Source organism: Pipistrellus kuhlii, unplaced genomic scaffold, assembly GCF_014108245.1.
Source record: "Pipistrellus kuhlii isolate mPipKuh1 unplaced genomic scaffold, mPipKuh1.p scaffold_m20_p_3, whole genome shotgun sequence".
In the NCBI taxonomy this organism is placed as follows: Eukaryota; Metazoa; Chordata; class Mammalia; order Chiroptera; family Vespertilionidae; genus Pipistrellus; species Pipistrellus kuhlii.
The window spans coordinates 75,329,877-75,350,605 of NW_023425529.1; the positions used below are offsets into that span (position 1 = coordinate 75,329,877).

The following is a 20,729-nucleotide window of genomic DNA, read 5'->3' on the forward strand; positions in this document are numbered from 1 at the left end:
CACTGTAGAAATAAAAAGCACTTGATAATATGAAATATTATTGGTGAATGAAATAACTGGGTAAAGAAATGGATAAATAAAAGGTGGTATGCATAATGAAAATATACATAAAATGGAATATTGTTAGCCTTAAGAAAAGGAAATACTAGTATTTGTGTCAACAAGGATAAATCTAGAGGGCTGGCCTAAGTGAAATAAGCCAGACAAAGAGTGACAAATATTAGGGGAAAAGCCAAACTCATGGTAACAGAGGATAGAACAGTGGTTACCAAGGAGTGGGGCATGAGGAAAAGGAGAGATAAAAGAAAATAAATAAATTGTATCATGGTAGAATTGTGCATTTAAAAATGACTAACAGTTTTTGCAATTTGTGGACAAGAACTACATACAGGTGCTAAAAATAAAGCCTCTTTTTGCAACCCAGAACTCATTGTTCAGTATGAGTTTTGATACATATAAGAAGGAACATGATAAAAAAAAATGACTAACAGAGTTGTACGTTACATGTACTTGAACAAAATAAAAAAGAAATATTATTGCATGTACTTTTCCCATGTTTAACTTTAATAATTTATTTCAACTTTCCGGTAGCAAAATCCAGGAGTGTGCAAACCCTTCAAACTCTTCTCTTCAGGATAAAATGGTTGGTGAACTTTAATATTAGAAAGCTCAGTGAAGGATTTTAACTTGTGGTTTTTCTGCTCACCTATCTTGAGGCCATTTTATCATGAAGAAAGTTTGTAATCAGTGCTTATCAGCTGTTTTGGTCCTGTGCTTTTCCCATTAAGCATTAAATTGATGTGGATGCTACACTTTTGCCTTTTTCCAAAGCATATCTTTATATTTTAGGGATGGCAAGCCCAGAAATCCTCTATAGGGACATCCTACTGCTTTCAAGCCCCAACTTCTGTTTAGGAGAGTAAAATACAATGCAACAGAGGGAAATGTTACTTAGGGCTAACAGACTGCTTTTCAGAGACATTATTTCCAAGATACTGACAGAATGTCTTCAAACTCCCTAGTAAAGCTTGGAGAGATGGATTTCATCAGAGGCAGAGTGATTTCTTGAAAAAGCTCTGCAACAGACCCAAATTATCTTTTACAGACCGGAAGCTAACAATTCAACGAAGATAAAAAATTATAAACGGTTATTTATCTACAATGGCTATTCCTTTTGCACCAGGACATTATTTTCCACTGAGCCCAAACCTGTTCCAGAGAACTCTCTGATTTCTTTCCACTGAATGAAAGTGCAGGGCTGTTTTTGCCAATGTAACAGTGCTTCCTTTTCAACAAACAACAGAGCACAAGCCCCCGTGTTTGTTCTCTCGTTTCTACGTAACTTTGCTTTCATGGCACAGTTGTCATCTTTCTGTTTTGAAAAGCCACACTTTTTTTTAAGTTAGTATAAACTATTTATATTTTAATTGGCTTCACAAATGCAACCGAAATAATAAAAGTACTGTTCTTAAGGGATTTCAGGTTCTTATAAAAAGCATTTACTGTCTTTCTCTGTGACCTTAACTTCAATTTCCTCATTCAAAAAATGGGAATAACAATACTACTTCAAAAGGTTATTATATGTGCTTGACAAAGTATACATTAGTTTCCCATTTTACTGATGAATAAAACGATTTGCTTAATCGATATCCATGTTGGCTTAAGTTCAGTCGTTGCTGAAGACTGGATTTCTGAATATATATATTTTTCTTTCTATAGACTCATCTTGAAAGTCTTATGGATATAGATATTCAACATCTTTCTCCCTATCTATGCCCACTATTGAGCAGTTTTATGTTTTCTGTCCTATTTTATATGTCATTTACAATTATCATCATCAAACACTCTTTTAAAATTCCTTTTCATTCCCATGCAATGGAAACTAAGTTAAAAATTCCATGAAGTTCATTTATGAAGTGATAAAAAAAAGTTAGTCATAAAATAAAATAAAGTGATAAAATCAAGAGACTTATTTAAACTGTTTACAGCCATGCAAATAAAGATAAAAATGGTTTGATAGAGCACCTTTATTGAAACAATAAAACCTTTAAGCTACCATTTCCACCAGAGATTAGACCCCACCTAGAAGTAATTTGGAATGGAGTGAATCAGATTTACCTGTTGACTCATAATCTGGGTAAGAGATTTTCAGTCTTTCCTTTTCTGAAGTTTATTGATTTCCCTAGAACACCCAACTATCCTTCAGATTAAGCAGGCTCCCATGGTAACCAGTCAACTAAATGGACCCCGTTGCCAGGAAAGGTACATGAAACAAAACCAAAACAAGGCAGACAGGAAGACAGGGCTGCCCCAGTTGTTGAATTAGAAGATGTCAAGGGAAACATAAAAATACAATTATAATATACCTTCATCTATTTGCCAGAAATTTATATATTATATTTAGTTGTGTGTCTGTGTGTGTGTGTGTGTGTGTGTGTGTGTGATTTATTTTTCCTTAGAGACAGCTTTAAAGTAAAAATTGTTATTCTGGTTTTTCAGATTCTTCCAGATTTACTGTAATTATCAGGTATCCCTGATGTCTCTCTCCATTTAGGTCCCTCAACCACACGGTCCAAATAAAATTTCCTTTATAGCTCTACCTTTTAAATTTGCAATTAATGATCATAATACTTGGGACAGAGAGCATGGCTTGTTCACTGGTCTGTCCCTAGAGCCTAGCACTGTGCCTGTCACACAGTGAATCTAAATGGATACTTGTGGAATGAGTGACATGAAAAGACCAAGGCTCAGGGAAGTGGCTAAATTGTACACAATTACTGAAACTATAGCCAGGGACCTTCCACTAGAGACTCTGTCTTGGAAGTTCTTTTTGCCCTAAGAAATTAGAGAACTTACTAGTATAAGTTCTCTAATATTAAATATTAATCACATTTCAGTAATTTAAAGGGAGGAATGCCTTTCCTCCATTTTAGGATGCAAACACAAGTTTAGTGTCTTGCTTAACATCCAGTATAATAATAAGTAGGTTGATGATAATGATAACAACAGTAATGACTTATAAAAAAAAAGTCAGGGCTAGACTCCAAATTTCTAATAGCAGAATGTTTAGACAGATTCCTCTAAATTTTTCCTTATCCTATTTTGTTGAATAAAAACATAAAAAAAGTTTTCCAATCTACTTCTAGCATGATTGTTAGTATATATGCCACTTTGTTATTTTATTTGACAACAAGCCTTTTGAGGGTAACAACTGTATTACCTTTTCTCTATATTTCCACTTTAGATCCTGACATTACATAGCATCAATTCAATAAATGCTTATTAAATATATGAATTGTGTTGCCAACATCCTTATGACTGTGTGTGCTGGTTAGTCTTTTATCTATATCTATCTGAATAGTTCAAGTTATGCTGTGGTAGCAACCCCCATATTTCAGGTTATTTCTCATTCACCATGCCAGAGAAAGCTTTGCTTATCATAGGGACTAAGAGTGAAGGAGGCACCACCATCTTCTGACTGCCATCTAATCACTAAGCTTCAGGGGTTTTCCATAACAGGTGATGAGATAGAGCTGATGTGTCAAACACAAGCCATAAAAAGCCTGGTCCACAGTGTCCTTCACATTCCTTTGGTCTAAACTACCACATGGCCACATCTAACTTCAAGGGGGCATATAAATGTCCACCCCAGGGGTCGGCAAACTGTGGTTCGTGAGCCATGGTTTGCTGCTCTGTTGACTAATGAGTTTGCTTACCACTGGGATAGGAGCTTAATGACAAAGAACAACAACAGCCTATATTTATTGGAATTGAGAGTCTAGATTAGTGGTCGGCAAACTCATTAGTCAATAGGGTGGCAAACCGTGGCTCATGAGGCGCATGTGGCTCGCAAGCCACAGTTTGCTGACCACCGGTCTAACCGAAGACAGAAGAAAATTAAGTTGGATGAATATTAATAATTCCTGTTATACAACTATAATCTGAGATGTCAGGTTTTGTGAAAGAAGGGAAGGAGGTGGTAGACAAAATCTCAAAGAAAAGAGAATGTTCAGAAAATTAAAAAAAAGTATGTGTGTGGAGGGGGCGGGATGATGAAAAGGAGAAAGAAAAATCTTATTATGGTAAGGCTATTCTGGCCGTTAGCTCCAGTCCCAAAGGAGAATCAAGCCCTCAATGAAACCAAAGTCTTATCTTCTCAACATCTCTCTGTTGCTCAACCGCATGATCATTATCAGTAAGATGGTTGTTCTTATACTACTGTGGATATTTCATTGGGAAAGATAATCACTAAGGTTTCCTATATCATCTGTCATGCACAATGTATCCTATATAATAAAGACCTAACATGCAAATAGTCATCATACCCTCACACCATCATGAGTAAAGGCTCAGACACTCAAAACTGGGGAGAGAGGAATTGGGAGCTGCCAGGCACAAATGAGCTCATGAGAGAGGAATGGGGACCAACCAGGCTGTGGCCCAGGAGAGGGACAAACCACCTGCCCCATGGTTCAGGGTGTCAGTGGCTGGGGGAGGGGCTGGGAAAGGAACAAGCTGCCCTCCCTGCAGTACTGGGTGCCAGCGGCTGGGGCTATGGTCTGGGAGAGGGATAAACCACACATCCCACACCTGCAGCCTGGCCCAGGAGAGGGACAAGTTGCCCTACCCGTGGTCCCAGGTGCCTACAGCTGTGGCTCGGGAAAAGCTGCCTGCCCATGGTCTCCTGTGGCTGCAGCTGGCCCAGGCAAAGCCAGCCTGGATCGTAGGTGCCTGTGGCCAGCCAGAAAGAAGGAAACCCAGGTCCTTGTGTGGGGTGAGGCAGAGGCGGTTAGGGGCAGTCAGGCCAGCAGGAGAGCAGTTAGGGGTGATCAGACCAGTAGGGGAGCAGTTAGGGGCGATCAGGCAGGCAGGTAGAGGTGGTTAGGGGTGATCAGGCAGGTAGATAGAGGGGTTGGGGTGATCAGGCAGGCAGTTAGGCAAGTGATTAGGAACCAGCAGTCCTGAATTGTGAGAGGCAATTGGACATCCCCTGAGTGACTGGAGAGGGTGCAGGCTGGGCTGAGGGACCCCCCACCCCCATGCATAAATTTCATGCACTGGGCCTCTAGTATAAGATTCCTGCTCTCAACTTGAAGGGGATGTGGCAAATAGAAAATAATAAATAGAGGTATCTCTGACACTGGAATATATTATTACTCTTTCCTTATCTTTCTCAGCCACTATTTAATCTCTTACTAGTCTCCTTCCTTGTTAGGGTAAACACCACAAAGGGAAGAATTATGGATGTCTTATTATGTTTGCATTCCCTGAGTCTGCAAGCATAGGCACATAGAGAGTTCTCAATAAATATTCACTGATGGCTTGAAAGGGACACCTTAGTAGACAGAACTATAACACTTGCAACTAAAGATTCATTTCCTTATGTAGGCCCTTTGGAGTTGCTATTCATTTGCTTAGGCAAGTTAAATGGGGTTGGTTAATATTTGGGTTGGTCCTGGCAAGATCTGCTTTGTCATTTTTTTTTCCCAGTTGGTAGTTTGAAAGTCCCTGCAGTATAGCTTATGGCTGGCAGTCAATTAGTTGTAAATTTATTTTTAATCTTTAGCAAATGTCCCTTGTGAACAAGCACAGGATGCATCATAATTACCATCAACTCCTATTTCTTCAACTCCCCTGTGAGCCTGGCAAAGTACTGTGCAGAACAGACAAAATATAGTCCTATACTAAAACAGACTGAATAAAGATGATTAATTTTTTTCTAGATTAGAAAATAATTATTTTTGTGAGGGAGTGATTTTCTTATCTTCTGATTTAATGCTTCATAGAGGACTAGAGTTTTAAAGTTTTGAAATGAAAAGGCACAACAATAGAGCATATAAACACAAAAAGGGGCCCTTTGATAACTATACCAGTATAACAATTAGTAAATAATATGATTACCAGGTGGTAGTGATAGTTTGTTGAGGAAAAGCTATGAGACATTTTTTATAACATCCTGGTATTTTTGTCTACTCATTTAACTATCCAACTGCTTTCAAATAGATCTTAAAATATATTTGATAGCCAATATGTTATTATGAGGCCCTTTGATTCATTAAGAAATGAAAAAAAAAATAGTTCCTATGTTTGTTACACACAGAAACCTTTTCCTCATTTCCCCATCCAGAACAAATATCCACCTGTTATTGTAAATAAACTTTTGAAAATATATCTCCACCTGATTGAAAATAACATTTTGATGTCATTTACCTCTATCTTTGAGTAAAAATACTCCAATTTAAACTTTAAAATAAAACTTACTTACTAGAGAGCAAATGAATATCTTATTTTTATCTACTTTTTTTTTTTTTTTACCTTTGAACAGAGTATACTTTTGCATCCTTGAGGGTATTTATTTGATTATTTTGTGTGTAGGTACCAGGTAATTTACTGTCTGATGAGACTGATGCACTCTGAGTATCATTGTCTGCTTCAAAGACCAACCAATATTTCTTGAGCAAAATTATCTGGGAAATATTAACAATTAGTAAACAGCAAGTGGCTTAAAAAACACATAAAACCTTAATAATAAAGGACTATTATTTCTGTATGCCAGGAAGGAGGTACAGGAAGAATGTCCTTCAGGACGTCGAGACTGAATTTCTTACTACCTCCATTCCTTCCTCTAAACTAGCCTACGCCTCTGTCCTTCCCGGACTCATACTCCTCCCTACCCCTCCTCCTCTCCTCCTCATCCTCCTATCCTCCTCTCCTCCTCTTCTTCTTCTCTCTTCTTCTTCTTCTTCTTCTTCTTCTTTTCTTCTTCTTCTTCTTTCTCTCTCTCTCTCTCTCTCTCTCTCTCTCTCTCTCTCTCTCTCTCTCTCTCTTAAATATCTCTGAAAATATGGGCACACTTCTGCTAAAGGCATGGGAAATACCCATTATTTATTTTTCTGCTCCAGAAAAAGAGTTAAACTAAACCTAGTTGTATGGCTCCATAAACAATTTGAAATTCAGAAAAGTCATAAACTTAAGAAGGATGAGAGTTACTATATTTAATAGCTCAAGAAAAGAAAGAGATGAATAAACTCTTCCTCCTAACCTGAGGATGTAATAAAAAAAATATTTAGACTCACTAGAATCTTGCAATTTCATATCTTTCTAAATAAGAAACTTCGAGGTGCACTTTTTATGTTCAGCTGTGATAAGATTTGATATAGAACACAATGTTCTATTATTTCAAAAATGTGACCAAAAAAAAAGAGAGAAAAAGGTCTGTTTAGAACAAAATAAAGAACACAACTCAAAGCTACACAAAAACAAATGTGTATGAATACAAGCACATTTTATTTATTTTTAAATATATTTTATTGATTTTTTATGGAGAAGGAAGAGGATAGAGAGTTAGAAACATCGATGAGTGAGAAACATCAATCAGCTGCCTCCTGCAGACTGCCTTCTGCACACTCCCTCTTGGGTATGTGCCCACAACCAAGGTACATGCCCTTGACCGGAATTGAACCTGGCACCCTTGAGACGGCAAGCCAACACTATCCACTGAGCCAAACTGGTTAGGGCTAAAAGCACATTTTAACTTTTCCTTAATATTAAATTAATAATGGTTGAGAGTCAGATGCTCTGCTTTCAGGGAGTAGGGTTCTTGCTCTGGCATGTGACTCTGAGGTCACCTTCTTCAATTTGTAAAGACAGGACCTTTCTACAAGCTTCTATTTTTCTTCACCCTTCGGGAAGTAGGAGGTTGGGAAGGCAGTAAGACCAAGAGTTCTGAAATGTTAGGTGCAGGTTGGACTCCTAAATCTACCATTTCCTCACCTTGAATCAATCTCATGCTTTCTGAGTCACAATTTCCTTATCTGTAGAATAGGAATGATAATATTTTCTGGTAGAAGTTTTGTGAGGATTAAATGAGACAGTATATTAACTATTTCTAATAGAATGACTTGATACCATGTTTTTGCACAGTGTGATAAATTGTTAGTTATATTTGCTAATTGATTCATTCATTTATTTACCTGTTCATTTGACGCATGTGAATCTAGTCCCAGCTTTGTACTAGGTGATGAGTCTACAAGTTTGGGTTAGATAGACATGGTCCTTGTTCTTACTGAGTTACAGAATTATGGAGGCAAATGACAAACATGTAAACAGTAATTACAATACAGTAAGATGCACTAGGTTCTAAGTAATTTATAAATAGTATGGTACTGAAGTTTAAGAAACATTTACTTTTACTAGTACATTTAAATTGGGATGTATTAATAGTACTTACAATTTTACTCTCATTTATTTTAGTCCTCTATGCTTTTTTCTCTCTCCTCAAAAATAGTAGAGATAGAAAAACTCACTATTCAAGAACATATTTCCCCACGAACTCCAAGTTGACCAAGCATATAGTAGGTGGTAAGTGAATAATAATTATGGGGATGATGAGGAGGATGAAAGTGTGTTAAAACAATGCTACTGACAGTGCAATCCTGGCAGTGTTTTATTCAGACTGTATGTTGTAAAAGTCAGTTATAGTACACTCCAGATGTTCTGTGTTTTTCTGGTCTATAAACTCTAATTACAGAAAACAGGGTTTTATGGCCCCTTAAGAATATCATTGTGTGTATTATAAATAAAACTTTGGAAATAAAACCAATAGTAAGAAAACTTATCCTCTAAAAAATTCTCATGTAAAAGCTTTATAAAGATGGACAGATGTATTTTGGGGACCCTAGGAAAGGATTTCTGGTCTCTCAGCACACTTTTCTGATGAGGGCAAAACAGGTGACTTTGCCGGACTTCCTCCCTCTGGCTCTATCTTGGGTCACTTGGTGCATCACCATCTCCTAGTTCTTGGCAAATAAGCAGCAGAGTTTCCATGAGGTTTACTGAGACTATCCATCTGGTCTGATATGAACACAACCCACTGTCCTCAGTTCCTCTTACTTGAATGGTATGAAAACCTTGTAGATGTCAGCCTCTTTATTGAAAAAGTCTTCTGCAGCCACAAAAGGCTAATCTGCTACAGTTTTCTCAAGGAGGTTTAAGGTTATGGAAGTTTCAGGGTGAAGGAGACAGGAGAAAAATCCACACTCTCTGAGAGGAAACAGATAGGAAGGACACATCATATAAATACTGGGGTTCTTTGCTAAATTATTTTTTCAGTACCATAGTGTTCCCCCTCATCCCACCCCCGCCCCAGGCAATGAGTTGAATTCCTCAGGCACAAGTAATAATGCATAATATCAGAAATTCATACAGACCAACAATAGGAGCATTTTTTTTTTTGTATTGCCCTTTCCCTTTTAGACTGATATTTGGCAGAGAAGGCTATAGATAACTGTGCTTTTTTAGGAAGAGTGGGTAATATTCTGGGTCTAATTTTATACTAGGCTAAATTTTCAGGGTTTTTCTACCATTAGAAACTGAAAAGTTGGGAGATATGTGCCTAGATAATAAACATTAAGATGTACCATCAATTTAAAGAACTTTTAAAAAATTTCAAACTTCTATAAGAGTTGGCAGTATTGTATAATAAACTTCCATGTACCAATCACCTATGGTCAACAATTGTCAGCTTGTGAAAAATAAATTTTCATCTCCTATCTAATTTATCTTCCATACTTTTTCTTTCATAGCAAATCCTGAACATCATATGATTTTATTCACAAATATTAAATTTGTATCTAAAAGAAAAAGACTCATTTTATTTGTGTTTATTATAACCAAAATACCATTGTCAAAGTTAAAAAGTTAATAATTTTAATATCATAAAATATCCATATCTAACAAGTGTTTACATTTCCAATTAACTTATTAATGTCATAATTTTTAATAGTTTTTTTTTCTTAATCAGGAGCTAAGTCAAATCCACACAGTGTGATTGGTTGATAAGCCTTTTATTTTATTTTATTTTATTTATTTGTTTGTTTGTTTGTTTATTTATTTATTTATTTATTATTGATTATGGTCTCACATAATTGTCCTTATTCCCCCATTCTCATCCCAAACCCCTCCCTAGATATGCCTCCCCAACCCCTGTTGTCCATGGCCACTGGCTAGGCCCATATGTATGCACACAAGTCCTTTGGTTGATCTCTTCCCCTTACCCCATCCTCCCTTATTTTCCCTCTGAGGTTTGAGAGTCTGATTGCTGGTTCTCTTTCTCTGGGTCTGTTTATGTTGTTCATAAGCCTTTTAAATCCCTTCTAAGTTACAGGTGCTCCCTCTATTTTTCCCCCTTCCAGTTTATTTGAAGAAGGAATTGGGCTTTTTATCTTTTAGAGCTTCTCAAAGTCTGGAATGTGCTGATTGCATCCCCGCTGAGTAGATTAACAGGTTTCTTCATCTTTTGTACTTCTTGCAAATTGGTAATTGCATATGTAGGCCTGATCAAATTCCAGTTAGATTTTTTTTTTTTTTTTTGCATGATTACTTCATAAGCAATGCTGCTGTGCTTTTTCATCTGGAGGCCTATAATGTTTGGTTGGCTTTCTTTTTTTTGTGATATCCACAGCCACTGATGTTCAATCATGAAATATTAATTCATTACAATTTACTAAATTATGCTATTCTAATTCCTGATTTCTACTTCCCATATGGTCTGAAACATTTTTATAATGTAAAACTTCCATTTCTTTCCTATATTGATAGTTCAATTCACATAGGAAAGGCTTGATTTTATTTTGCCTTTATTTACTAATGGTGCTCAAGTAAAACATTTTTTGATAAGTATTAATATGTCCCCATGCATTTAAACATTACTTGCTATTAAACTCCTTGCAGTTTATATAACTATTAATGTGGAAATTGTCCTGTTTTTTGGTGAAGAGGCTCTGGAACCTTTTAAATTAGTTTTTGAGTATTAATTGACATGACCCTAGCAGCCTATGGTAGTTTCCTTGTTATTTGGAAAGGATACTTGAGGCTCATCTTGTATTTTCTGGCCCATCCTTTGAGAATAGAGTTTAAGACCATGATCTGAATCTAGAAATGTATATATGTTTATATGTATCTGTGTGTATCTATCTATCTATCTATCTATCTATCTATCTATCTATTTATATATATGAAAGCCTAAGCTACTGGCCAACCAGCTGACAGGTCCACTGGCCAGTAGCTATGATGTGGACTGACCATCAGGGGGCAGACACTAAATGCAGGACTGGCAGAGCTACGGTCACTTGACAGTGGCAGTTCTTAGGTGATGCACCCGGAACCAGAGAAGAGGGAGCCCAATTCTGGGGTGCATCACCCGAGAACCACCCTCTCACAATTCAGAATCCCTCAGGGATGGCGGAGAGCTGTTTTGGCCCTATTCCCACAGGCCATGCCGAGGGACCCCACCAGTGCACAAATTCTCAGTGTTTAGCCTGTATAATAAAAGGCTAATATGCAAATTTTCCCTTGGCCAGGAGTTCAACCAGCAGGCAGGCCAGACAACTGCTCATGTCCCCTCCCTCTGGCCAGGCTGGCCAGACCCCACTCATGCATGAATTCATGCACCGGGCCTCTAATACACTGAGTGGCCAGATTATTATGCATTCAGAGATCATAATAATCTGGCCTCTCAGTGTATATAAAGGCACCACGCCTCTAGAATACTATATATAAGAAATCTATATAATAGGAAAAATATATTTTTTAAAAGGCAAAATACATTATGAGTTCATGTTGATACTTCCAGTTCAAATTTAGGAACATTGGCTTTTTATTTTATTTTATTTTTTATTAAATTATTATCTGTGTACATATTTTAACATTGCCCCCCCCTATACATGCCCTCCCTCCCCAGAGTTTTGTGTCCATTGGTTGTACTTATATGCATGTATACAAGTCCTTTGGTTGATCTCTTATCTCCCCTAGATCTCCCTACCCTCCCGGCTGTAATTTGACAGTCTGCTTGTTGCTTTACTGTCTTTATATTTGTCTTCTGGTTCATCAGTTATAATGTTCTTTAATATCCATAAATGAGTGAGGTCATGTGTTATTTCTCTTTCATTGACTGGCTTATTTCACTCAGCATGATGTTCTCTAATTCTATCGAGGTTGCTGCAAATGATGAGAATTCCTTCTTTTTTATGGCAGCATAGTATTCCATTGTGTAGATGTACCATGGTTTTGGATCCAATCATCTGCTGACAGGCACCTAGGCTGTTTCCAAATTTTAGCTATTGTAGATTGTGCTGCTATGAACATAGGGGTGCATATATCCTTTCTGATTGGTGTTTCTAATTTCTTGAGATATATTCCTAGGAGTCAGATTACTGGGTCAAATGGGAGTTCCATTTTCAGTTTTTTGAGGAAACTCCATACTGTTCTCCACAGTGGTTGCACCAGTCTGCATTCCCACCAGCAGTGCACGAGGGTTCCTTTTTCTCCGCAACCTTGCCAACACTTGTCGTTTGTTGATTTGTTGATGTTGGCTATTCTGACAGGTGTGAGATGGTACTGCATTGTTGTTTTGATTTGCATCTCTCAGATAATTAGTGACTTTGAGCATGTTTTCATGTGCCTCTTGGCCTTCCTTCTGTCTTCTTTTGAAAATATTCTATTTAGGTCCATTGCCCATTTTTTTAATTGGATCATTCATCTTCCTTTTATTTAGTTGAATAAGCTGTCTGTAGATGTTGGAGATTAAACCTTTATCAGTGATAACATCTGCAAATATGTTCTCCCACACCGTGGGCTTTCTTGTTGTTTTGTTGATGGTTTCTTTTGCTGTAAAAAAGCTTTTTATTTTGATGTAGTCCCATTTGTTTATTTTCTCTTTAGCTTCCATTGCTCTAGGGGCAGTATCAGTGAAGAAGTTCTTTTGGCATATGTCTGAGATTTTGCTGCCTGTGGATGCCTCTAGTATTTTTATGGTTTCCCGTCTTATGTTTAAGTCCTGTATCCATTTTGAGTTTATTTTTGTGTATGGTGTAAATTGGTGATCTAGTTTCATTCTTTTGCATGTATCTGTCCAATTTTCCCAACACCATTTATTGAAGAGACTGTCTTGACTCCATTGTATATTTGTGCCTCCTTTGTCAAATATTAATTGAGCATAGTGATTTGGGTTGATATCTGGGGAACACTGGCTTTTTAAAGAAATTATTTTAAAAAAAATTATTGTTGAAAGTATTATATATGTCTCCCTTTTCCCCCCATTGAGCTTCTCCAGCCTGCCCCCACACTCCGTCCCAGGCCATCACACCCTATTGTCTGTGTCCATGGATTATACATATATGTATAAAGGCCTTTGGTTGATTATCTCCCACCCACTTACCCTCACCTGTTTTCCCTCCAAGATTCCGCACTTTGTTCCATGCTTCCATGTCTCTAGATCTACTCTGTTCACCCATTTATTTTGTTCATTAGGTTCCATATATGAGTGAGACCATGTGGTACTTGTCTTTCTCTGGCTAACTTATTTTACTTAGCATGATACTCTCCAGGTCCCTCTATGCTGTCTCAAAGGGTAAGAGGTCCTCCTTTTTCACTGCTACATAGTATTCCATGGTGTACATGTAGCACAGCTTTTTTATCCACTCATCTACTGATGGGCACTTTGGCTGCTTCCAGACCAGAGCTATTGTATTGTAAATTGCACTGCTATGAACATAGTGGTACATTGATTCTTTCTGGTGTTTTGGGTTTCTTAGAATATATTCCTAGAAGTGGGATCACTGGGTTAAATGCCAGTTACATATTAAATTTTTTAAGGAAACTCAATACTGGTTTCCATAATGGCTGCACCAGTCTGCATTCCCACCAGCAGTGTACTAGGGTTCCCTTTTCTCCACATCCTCTCCACCAGTTGTCATTTGTTGATTTTGTTCATAAAATAGCCATTCCTACAGGTGTGAGGTGATATCTCATTGTCTTTTAAATTTGCATCTCTCTGATAATCAATGACTTTGAGCATCTTTTATATGTTTCTTGGCCATCTGTATAGGAATACTGGTTTTTAAAATTTAATATCTTCTATCTTAAAACTTTTATTTGCTTTCTCCCAGGCTGAGAGTTATGGTTCTTAAGATCATTAGAATTACTGAATTAGAAATACCACATAATTTTTCTTTTGCTTTATTCCATAATATTGACATAACAGTCTTAGATAAGCAATATACATACTACTACCAAAATGTGATCTCATAAAACTATTAAAATATATGTTTTTGCAAATTTCTTTTTGTCCTCAGATACATTCTGTTAAGAATATCAGCCAAATAAATATGTTTTTGTGTTTTAAAATCACTTAAAATAGTCTTCTCTGTGTAGTTTTGCCATTAACTGGATACAAAATTACAGTAACTTATTGTTTCATTTTTGCTTTAAAATTGTTTTGTTATTATTATTATTATTATTATTAGTAGTAGTAGTAGTAGTAGTGTACCCCCTGGTTTTTCATTAAAATTTGAATTTTAACACCCTAACCAGTTTATCTCAGTGGATACAGTGTTGGCCTGTGGACTGAAGGGTACTGGGTTCGATTTTGGTCAAGGGCACATGCCCAGGTTGCTGACTTCATCCCCAGTGGGACACATGCAGGAGGCAGCCAATCAATGATTTCTCTCATCTTTGGTGTTTCTATCTCTCTCTTCCTCTCCTTTTCCCTTTCTCTCTAAAATGAACAACAACAACAAAATATTTTAAATATTTGGCACGGAGAGTTAGGTTTAAATTTCTCCTTTAAAATTAATCTCCTTAATGCTTGAAAAATAGCTTTAATTTGTGTTTTTTGCCATGCAACTAAAACATGCATTTTTCTTTAATAATTATTTATTTTTCAATTACAATTGAGATGTAATATTATATTATTTCCAGGTTTATAATATAGACAATTTGTAATAGACATTTACATAATTTACAAAGTACTCACCCTGATAAATCAATTACCCATCTGGTAACATACAGAGTTATTACAATATTATTGACCATATTCCTATGCTGTTCTTTATATTCCATTACTATTCTAGAACTACCAATTTGTACTTCTTAATCCTTTCACCTTTTTCACCTATTCGCTTAACCCCCTTCCATCTGGCAACTATCAAAATGTTCTCTGTATCTATGAGTCTATTTCTGTTTGTTTATTTTGTTTTTTAGATTTCACATATAAATGAAATTATCTGGCATTTGTCATTCACTGTCTGATTAGTTAACTCAGCACAATAACCTCTAGGTCCATCCATTATGTTGCAGATGCCAAGATTTCATTATTTTTTTATGGCTGAGTGAGTCATATTACATTATATACATACACAATTTCTTTATCCATTCATTACTGATGGATACTTAGTTTGCTTCCATATCTTGGCTATTGTAAATGATGCTGCATTGAACATATGGGTGCCTATTTCTTTCTTACTTAGTATTTTGTGTTTCTTTGGATAAATGCTCAGAAGTGGAATTGCTGGGTCCTTCTTTGTTTCTTGTTATAAAGTCTATTTTTTCTGGAATAAGCTCTCCAGCTTTTTATATATTATTTCTAATTTAATAAAATATCTTTTTTCCATTCTTTTATTTTCATTCTGTGTATGTCTTTAAATCTGAAGTGAATCTCTTGTAGATAGCATATATAAGGGCCTTGTTTTCTTATCCATTCATCTACTTTATGTCTTTTGATTGGAATATTTAATCCATTTGAATTTAAAGTAATCATTATCAATATTCATTCATTGCCATTTTATTACATTAAAAATCTATTTTCCCCTTCTTTTTAACGAAGGCCCTTTAAAATTTCTTTTAATATTGGTTTAATGGTGATAAACTCAAGTGCCCATTAGTAGACGAGTGGATAAAAAAACTGTGGTATACTTATACAACGGATTATTTTATTGTTTTTGCTGTTCTGATTGCTGCTCCCTTATCTTCCAAATTGATGATTCAATTCTCTGTTTTATCTAATCTACAGTGGCATCCCTGCAATATGGTCTTCATTTCTGACTGGTTCTTTTTTTATGGTTTCTATGTCCTTTTTATGTTGTTGAATTTTAAGTTTCTCGAGCATCCTTATAACTATTGGTTTGACCTCTGTATCTGGTAAATTTCATTTAGTTCTTTTCTGTGTAGCTTTACATTCAATACATCCATGGGAGGAGGAAAGTATAAGAGCATCCTATATTGCTATTTTGATTGATTATGGGTATTATCTAAACTATTAATAAATCGGTAATTCTTAGAAGAACAAAACTTCCTAAATACAAAAAAAATATTTAAATTTGCATAAAGAAATAAATATAGGAAAAGAAACACTCACATGTAAAAAAGACAAGGTGAGGGAAATTGTGTAGAGTATGCAACTATTTAAGAAAAGAAAGACATTAATGGGGAAATATGCTTACGTCCATGTCAGCATATATCAAAAAAGGCAACAGAAGAATTAATTAAACATAAAATTAAAAGTAACATCTAAATGGGGAGGTTTAGAGATAGAAATTAACATATATAAATACACCTTGTTTATAATATTTGACTTGGAAGTCAGGTAAAAGGTTTTCAATAATTGCAAAACCAGGCTTCTGGTGAAGATGGCAAAGTAGGTAAACATGGTACTTGCATTCTTGTACAATCACGTTAAAATTACAGTTAAATCGCAGAACAACCATCAAAGAGAACTACATGAAAATCTAGCTGAAGAGAAGTCCTAGACTGGTACATAGAAGAAGCCAAATCAAGACTGGCAGGAGGGGCAGAGATGTGGAACAGGCTGGTCTCACACCCATGTGTGGTGGTTAAAAATCAGGAGGGATATCTCAGCTGCAGATATCCTCCTAAGGAGTGAGGAGTCCCAGACTCCCAGCAGGCCCCCATCCCAGAGTTCCAATTATGGGGAGAAAAATTCCCACAACTTCTGGCAGTGAAAACCAGCAGGGATTGTGACTGAGTGAGAAAGGTGGCTTCTGGAGTCCTAGGCATTCCTCTTACACCATACACAAAAATCAACTAAAAATAGATTAAAGACTTGAATTTAAGACCTAAAACCATAAAATTCTTATAAGGCAATATAGGAATAAGTTCTTTGACATTGGCCTCAGCAATGACTTTTTTAGATCGGACACCAAAAGCAAAAGTAATAAAAGCAAAAATAAACAAATGGGACTACATCAAGCTAAAAAGGTTCTGCACAGCAAAGGAAACTGAAAAATGAAAAGGCAACCTTAGAATGGTAGAAAATATTTGCAAACCACATATTTGACAAGGGTTTAATATCTAAAATAAACAGGAAACTAATGAAATTCAATAGTGAAAACAACAACAACAAAACAAGAAACAAACAACTGAATTTAAAAAATGGGCAAGGACCTGAGTGTGTGTGTATATATATATATATATATATATATATATACACACAATAGCCAAGAAGAAAAGGTCTTTAACATCACTAATCAACAGGGAAATGCAAATCAAAACTACAATAAGATATCATATCACACCTGTTAGGATTGCTATTATGAAGCAAGGTGACCATCATAGATAACACTATATTGTATAATTGAAATTTGTTCAGAGAGTAGAAAAATACCCCAATTCCTTCTCCCATCAAAAAAAAAGGTAAATAAAAAAAGGTGATGGATATGTTAATTAACTCAGTGTGGGGGGGGGGGGTTCTCTCATATGTACATAAAATCATAACATTGTACACCTTAAATTATACACCTTAAATATCTTACAATTTTATTTGAGAATTATACCTTGATAAGGCTGAAAAAACACTCAGTCGTCTCTTCTCTCCTCTCTCACCTTGATTGTTTATTGAATTTCCACTATTTGTGTAGCATTTTGCATTCTACAATAGCATTTTAGTTGGTTTACTATTGTTTGCTCCCAATTAACAACATTAAGATTATTAGTAAGCTTATTCTATTTTTCAGATGGTATTCCCATTTTCCTTCTATTTTTTGATACATGTCAATTATATGCTACATTTCCTCTCTTACAGCCTTTATTTTATTTTAGGACTACAAATATACATAGTGGTTTGTTCTCTTCTGCTTGGATTTGGGATTCAGGGGATACTTTGTCACTTAATTTTGCCAATACTTTGGTATCTGAATTGTTTCTATTTTCAAGGAAGGCGTAGAAGGATTCATAATTATGCCACTACCACTAGCTTAGAATTCTCAGTGTTGCTTGAGTATGTAGTAGTCTTCCCTTAATTATTTATTTTACATGTGCTCTCTTATTTTTAGTTCATGCTTTTGCAGGAGTGTTGATTTTTAATAATGTATATATGACATAACATCAGAAATATCTATCATGGAATCATTTTATACTCAGATTTCAAGAGAGCATTTGGAAAAAAAATAATATAAAATACCTTTTCACTAAAGTATTATTTTTATACTGTTTTCAATTTGAATTTCTAGAAATTTATGTATTCTTTTAGTATGTAAACAATAAATATGCAATTAGATATAAGAAGGAAGAGGAAGACAAAAAAGAAAATGAAATATTATACTAATAACCTGTGCTTTACTTATGGCTTTAAACTTTGTTCAGATAATTTATCATTTCTTAGTAGAGAAATAAAGCACTGTATTTGGGATTATTATATACTTATAATGAGATTTCTTCCTAAGCATATCCTTTCTTTTTAGAAGAAAAAGTAAAACATTAACTCTTAGGAATCATTGTACAATAACTAAGAGAGCAATAAAATTTTAAAGGAGTTGGATCAAATCCAGTGACTTTTCTGGTTTGTGAAAAGTTCAGTGAGAAGTGAGTAAGTAGCTCAGGTAATGGGAAGTAGAAGTAATAAAATGGGGGAGTTGGAGAGGTGAAATAGCCCCCCTCTTTCCCCATGTACATCGAGTTGTGGGTGATAGTTGCCTTACACTGTTGTGCTCATTATAGGCAAAGGCAGAATATCATAATAACTGGGATATGCTTTTGGTGTGAACAAAAATCCACGGTGGTAGGGCCTCAGGAGTGTAAAAGAACTTGGAGATAATTTATACATATTGTTTTCTTATTATTCTCATATTTGTTTCTTTGTTGCTTAGAAAGAAAACTCCGAGTAATATGTACCACTGTGTGTAAGGTTTTTACCACACAGTTAAGAGCAAGGCATGCTATGTACATATATTTCATTTGGTCCTACCACCTAGGAGAGACAAAGGCAAGGAAAGTGATGCACAAAGAAGTTAGGTGACTTGCTGAAGGTCACAGAGCTAGCACATTTTGGAGCCTTGGTTTGAACCCAAGTTATTCTGACTCTTGAATTGTGCTCTTAGGCATTGTATGAGTGCTTTTTTTTTTTTTTAACTACATAATTTAATGTTAGGTGAAGTTTTTGAAAAGATCTATTCCTGTCCAAGCTAAGTATCTTTTAGAGGATGCATATGTTGTGCAGAAGATAAAGTTCTTACCTGACAGTCCCCATTCAGTTGACAGTCAGCAGAGAATCAGCTTGGTTTCTCAGCTGGCCCAGCTCAGCAAGCCCTTGTAAGTGCCACACGATGTGCCAGATTTCAGGAACATAAAATGGGCAATGGTTCCAGTGGAGGGGAAGGTTACATTAACAGATATGTATATAAAAGCAGAAGCTCAGTTCTAAGAATTGGTGAGAAAGTCTTTCAGCTGCAAGTCTGAGGAAGGCAAGTAGAAGGCTGGTGAATGGTAGGAAGTTCTCTAAAGGTAACCAGATCCTCTTGGTTTGCCTAGGACTTTCCCATGGTAGTATTTTAGTATTGATGGTTCCCATTCCAGAAAATATCTGTGTTGAGCACATTGAAATAGCTGGTGACTTGGGTTCCTGCTGGTTCAAAGCAGTAATAATTTCCCAGTAGGTAACTAGGGGATTCCTAGTTAATTCTACTAAGGAAATCAACATTTATGATTATCACCCTGAAAATGATGGTTTAATTTTTTTGTGGTCAAGATTTTAGTTAAGCAAGCTTGATTTGCTGCTTTATTTGCTGCTGGGAAGTTCAATGAGTTTGCTTTGTTTTCTTATCTGGGAGGGACACAGGTTGTCATTAAAGACTTTACAATCCCCAACTATGAAGACAAAGGCAACTTAATGTGGGTCTAGTCAAGATAATGGGCACCTGTAGACTGCTTGTGAGGCAGCAGACTGCTTAATGAATAAGGATTTGGACCAAGTCCAGTGAACTAGGTTCAGAAGGATCTGAGTTCAAAAATCAACTGGCAGGGCTTCAACAAACCATGCACACAAGAACAGCTCTAGGTGTGTAATTATCGAGGGTCACCAAGTTTAATGTACCCATTACAGCTCACAGGGCATGGGGTTTATCATGTGCTTCACCGAGGGCACTCTTTTATTAATTTGAACTTATATAATGTTATTTTACTTTTTTATGACAAGGTTTGTCTAGAATATTACTGTTATAAAGATGTCCAAAATATTGAAGAATTACATTTAAAGGTTTCTATCACAAAATTAAAAAATTCTTTTTTTTATTCTTCCCTTTCTCCTTTCTCCCCTCCCTGAGAGTCCTCATTTCAACTTGTCCCTCTTTCCCTTTTTCTTATACTCTCATCTTCTCACCTATCCATCTTTCTTCCTCTTTTGCCCTTCCTTCCTTCCTTCTTTCCTTCCTTCCTTCCTTCCTTCTTTCCTTCCTTCCTTCCTTCCTTCTTCCCTTCCTTCCTCCCTTCCTTCTTCCCTTCCTTCCTCCCTTCCTTCTTCCCTTCTTCCTCTCTTCTCTCTTTTATCTCTTCTTTTACCCACCTTCTTTGAAGAAATGAGGGATTTTGAATTTGATCAGATGAAGGATTCATTCACTCAAGGACTTCTTATCAAAGGTTGAACTAGGAGAACTCAATTGGAG

The 20,729-nt window shown here is 36.1% G+C and overlaps 1 pseudogene; it reads left to right on the top strand.

The window, feature by feature from the left end:
- The first annotated feature begins 336 nt into the window (after window positions 1-336).
- On the top strand, window positions 337-470 carry LOC118731087 (annotated as a pseudogene).
- Window positions 471-20,729: the final 20,259 nt, after the last annotated feature.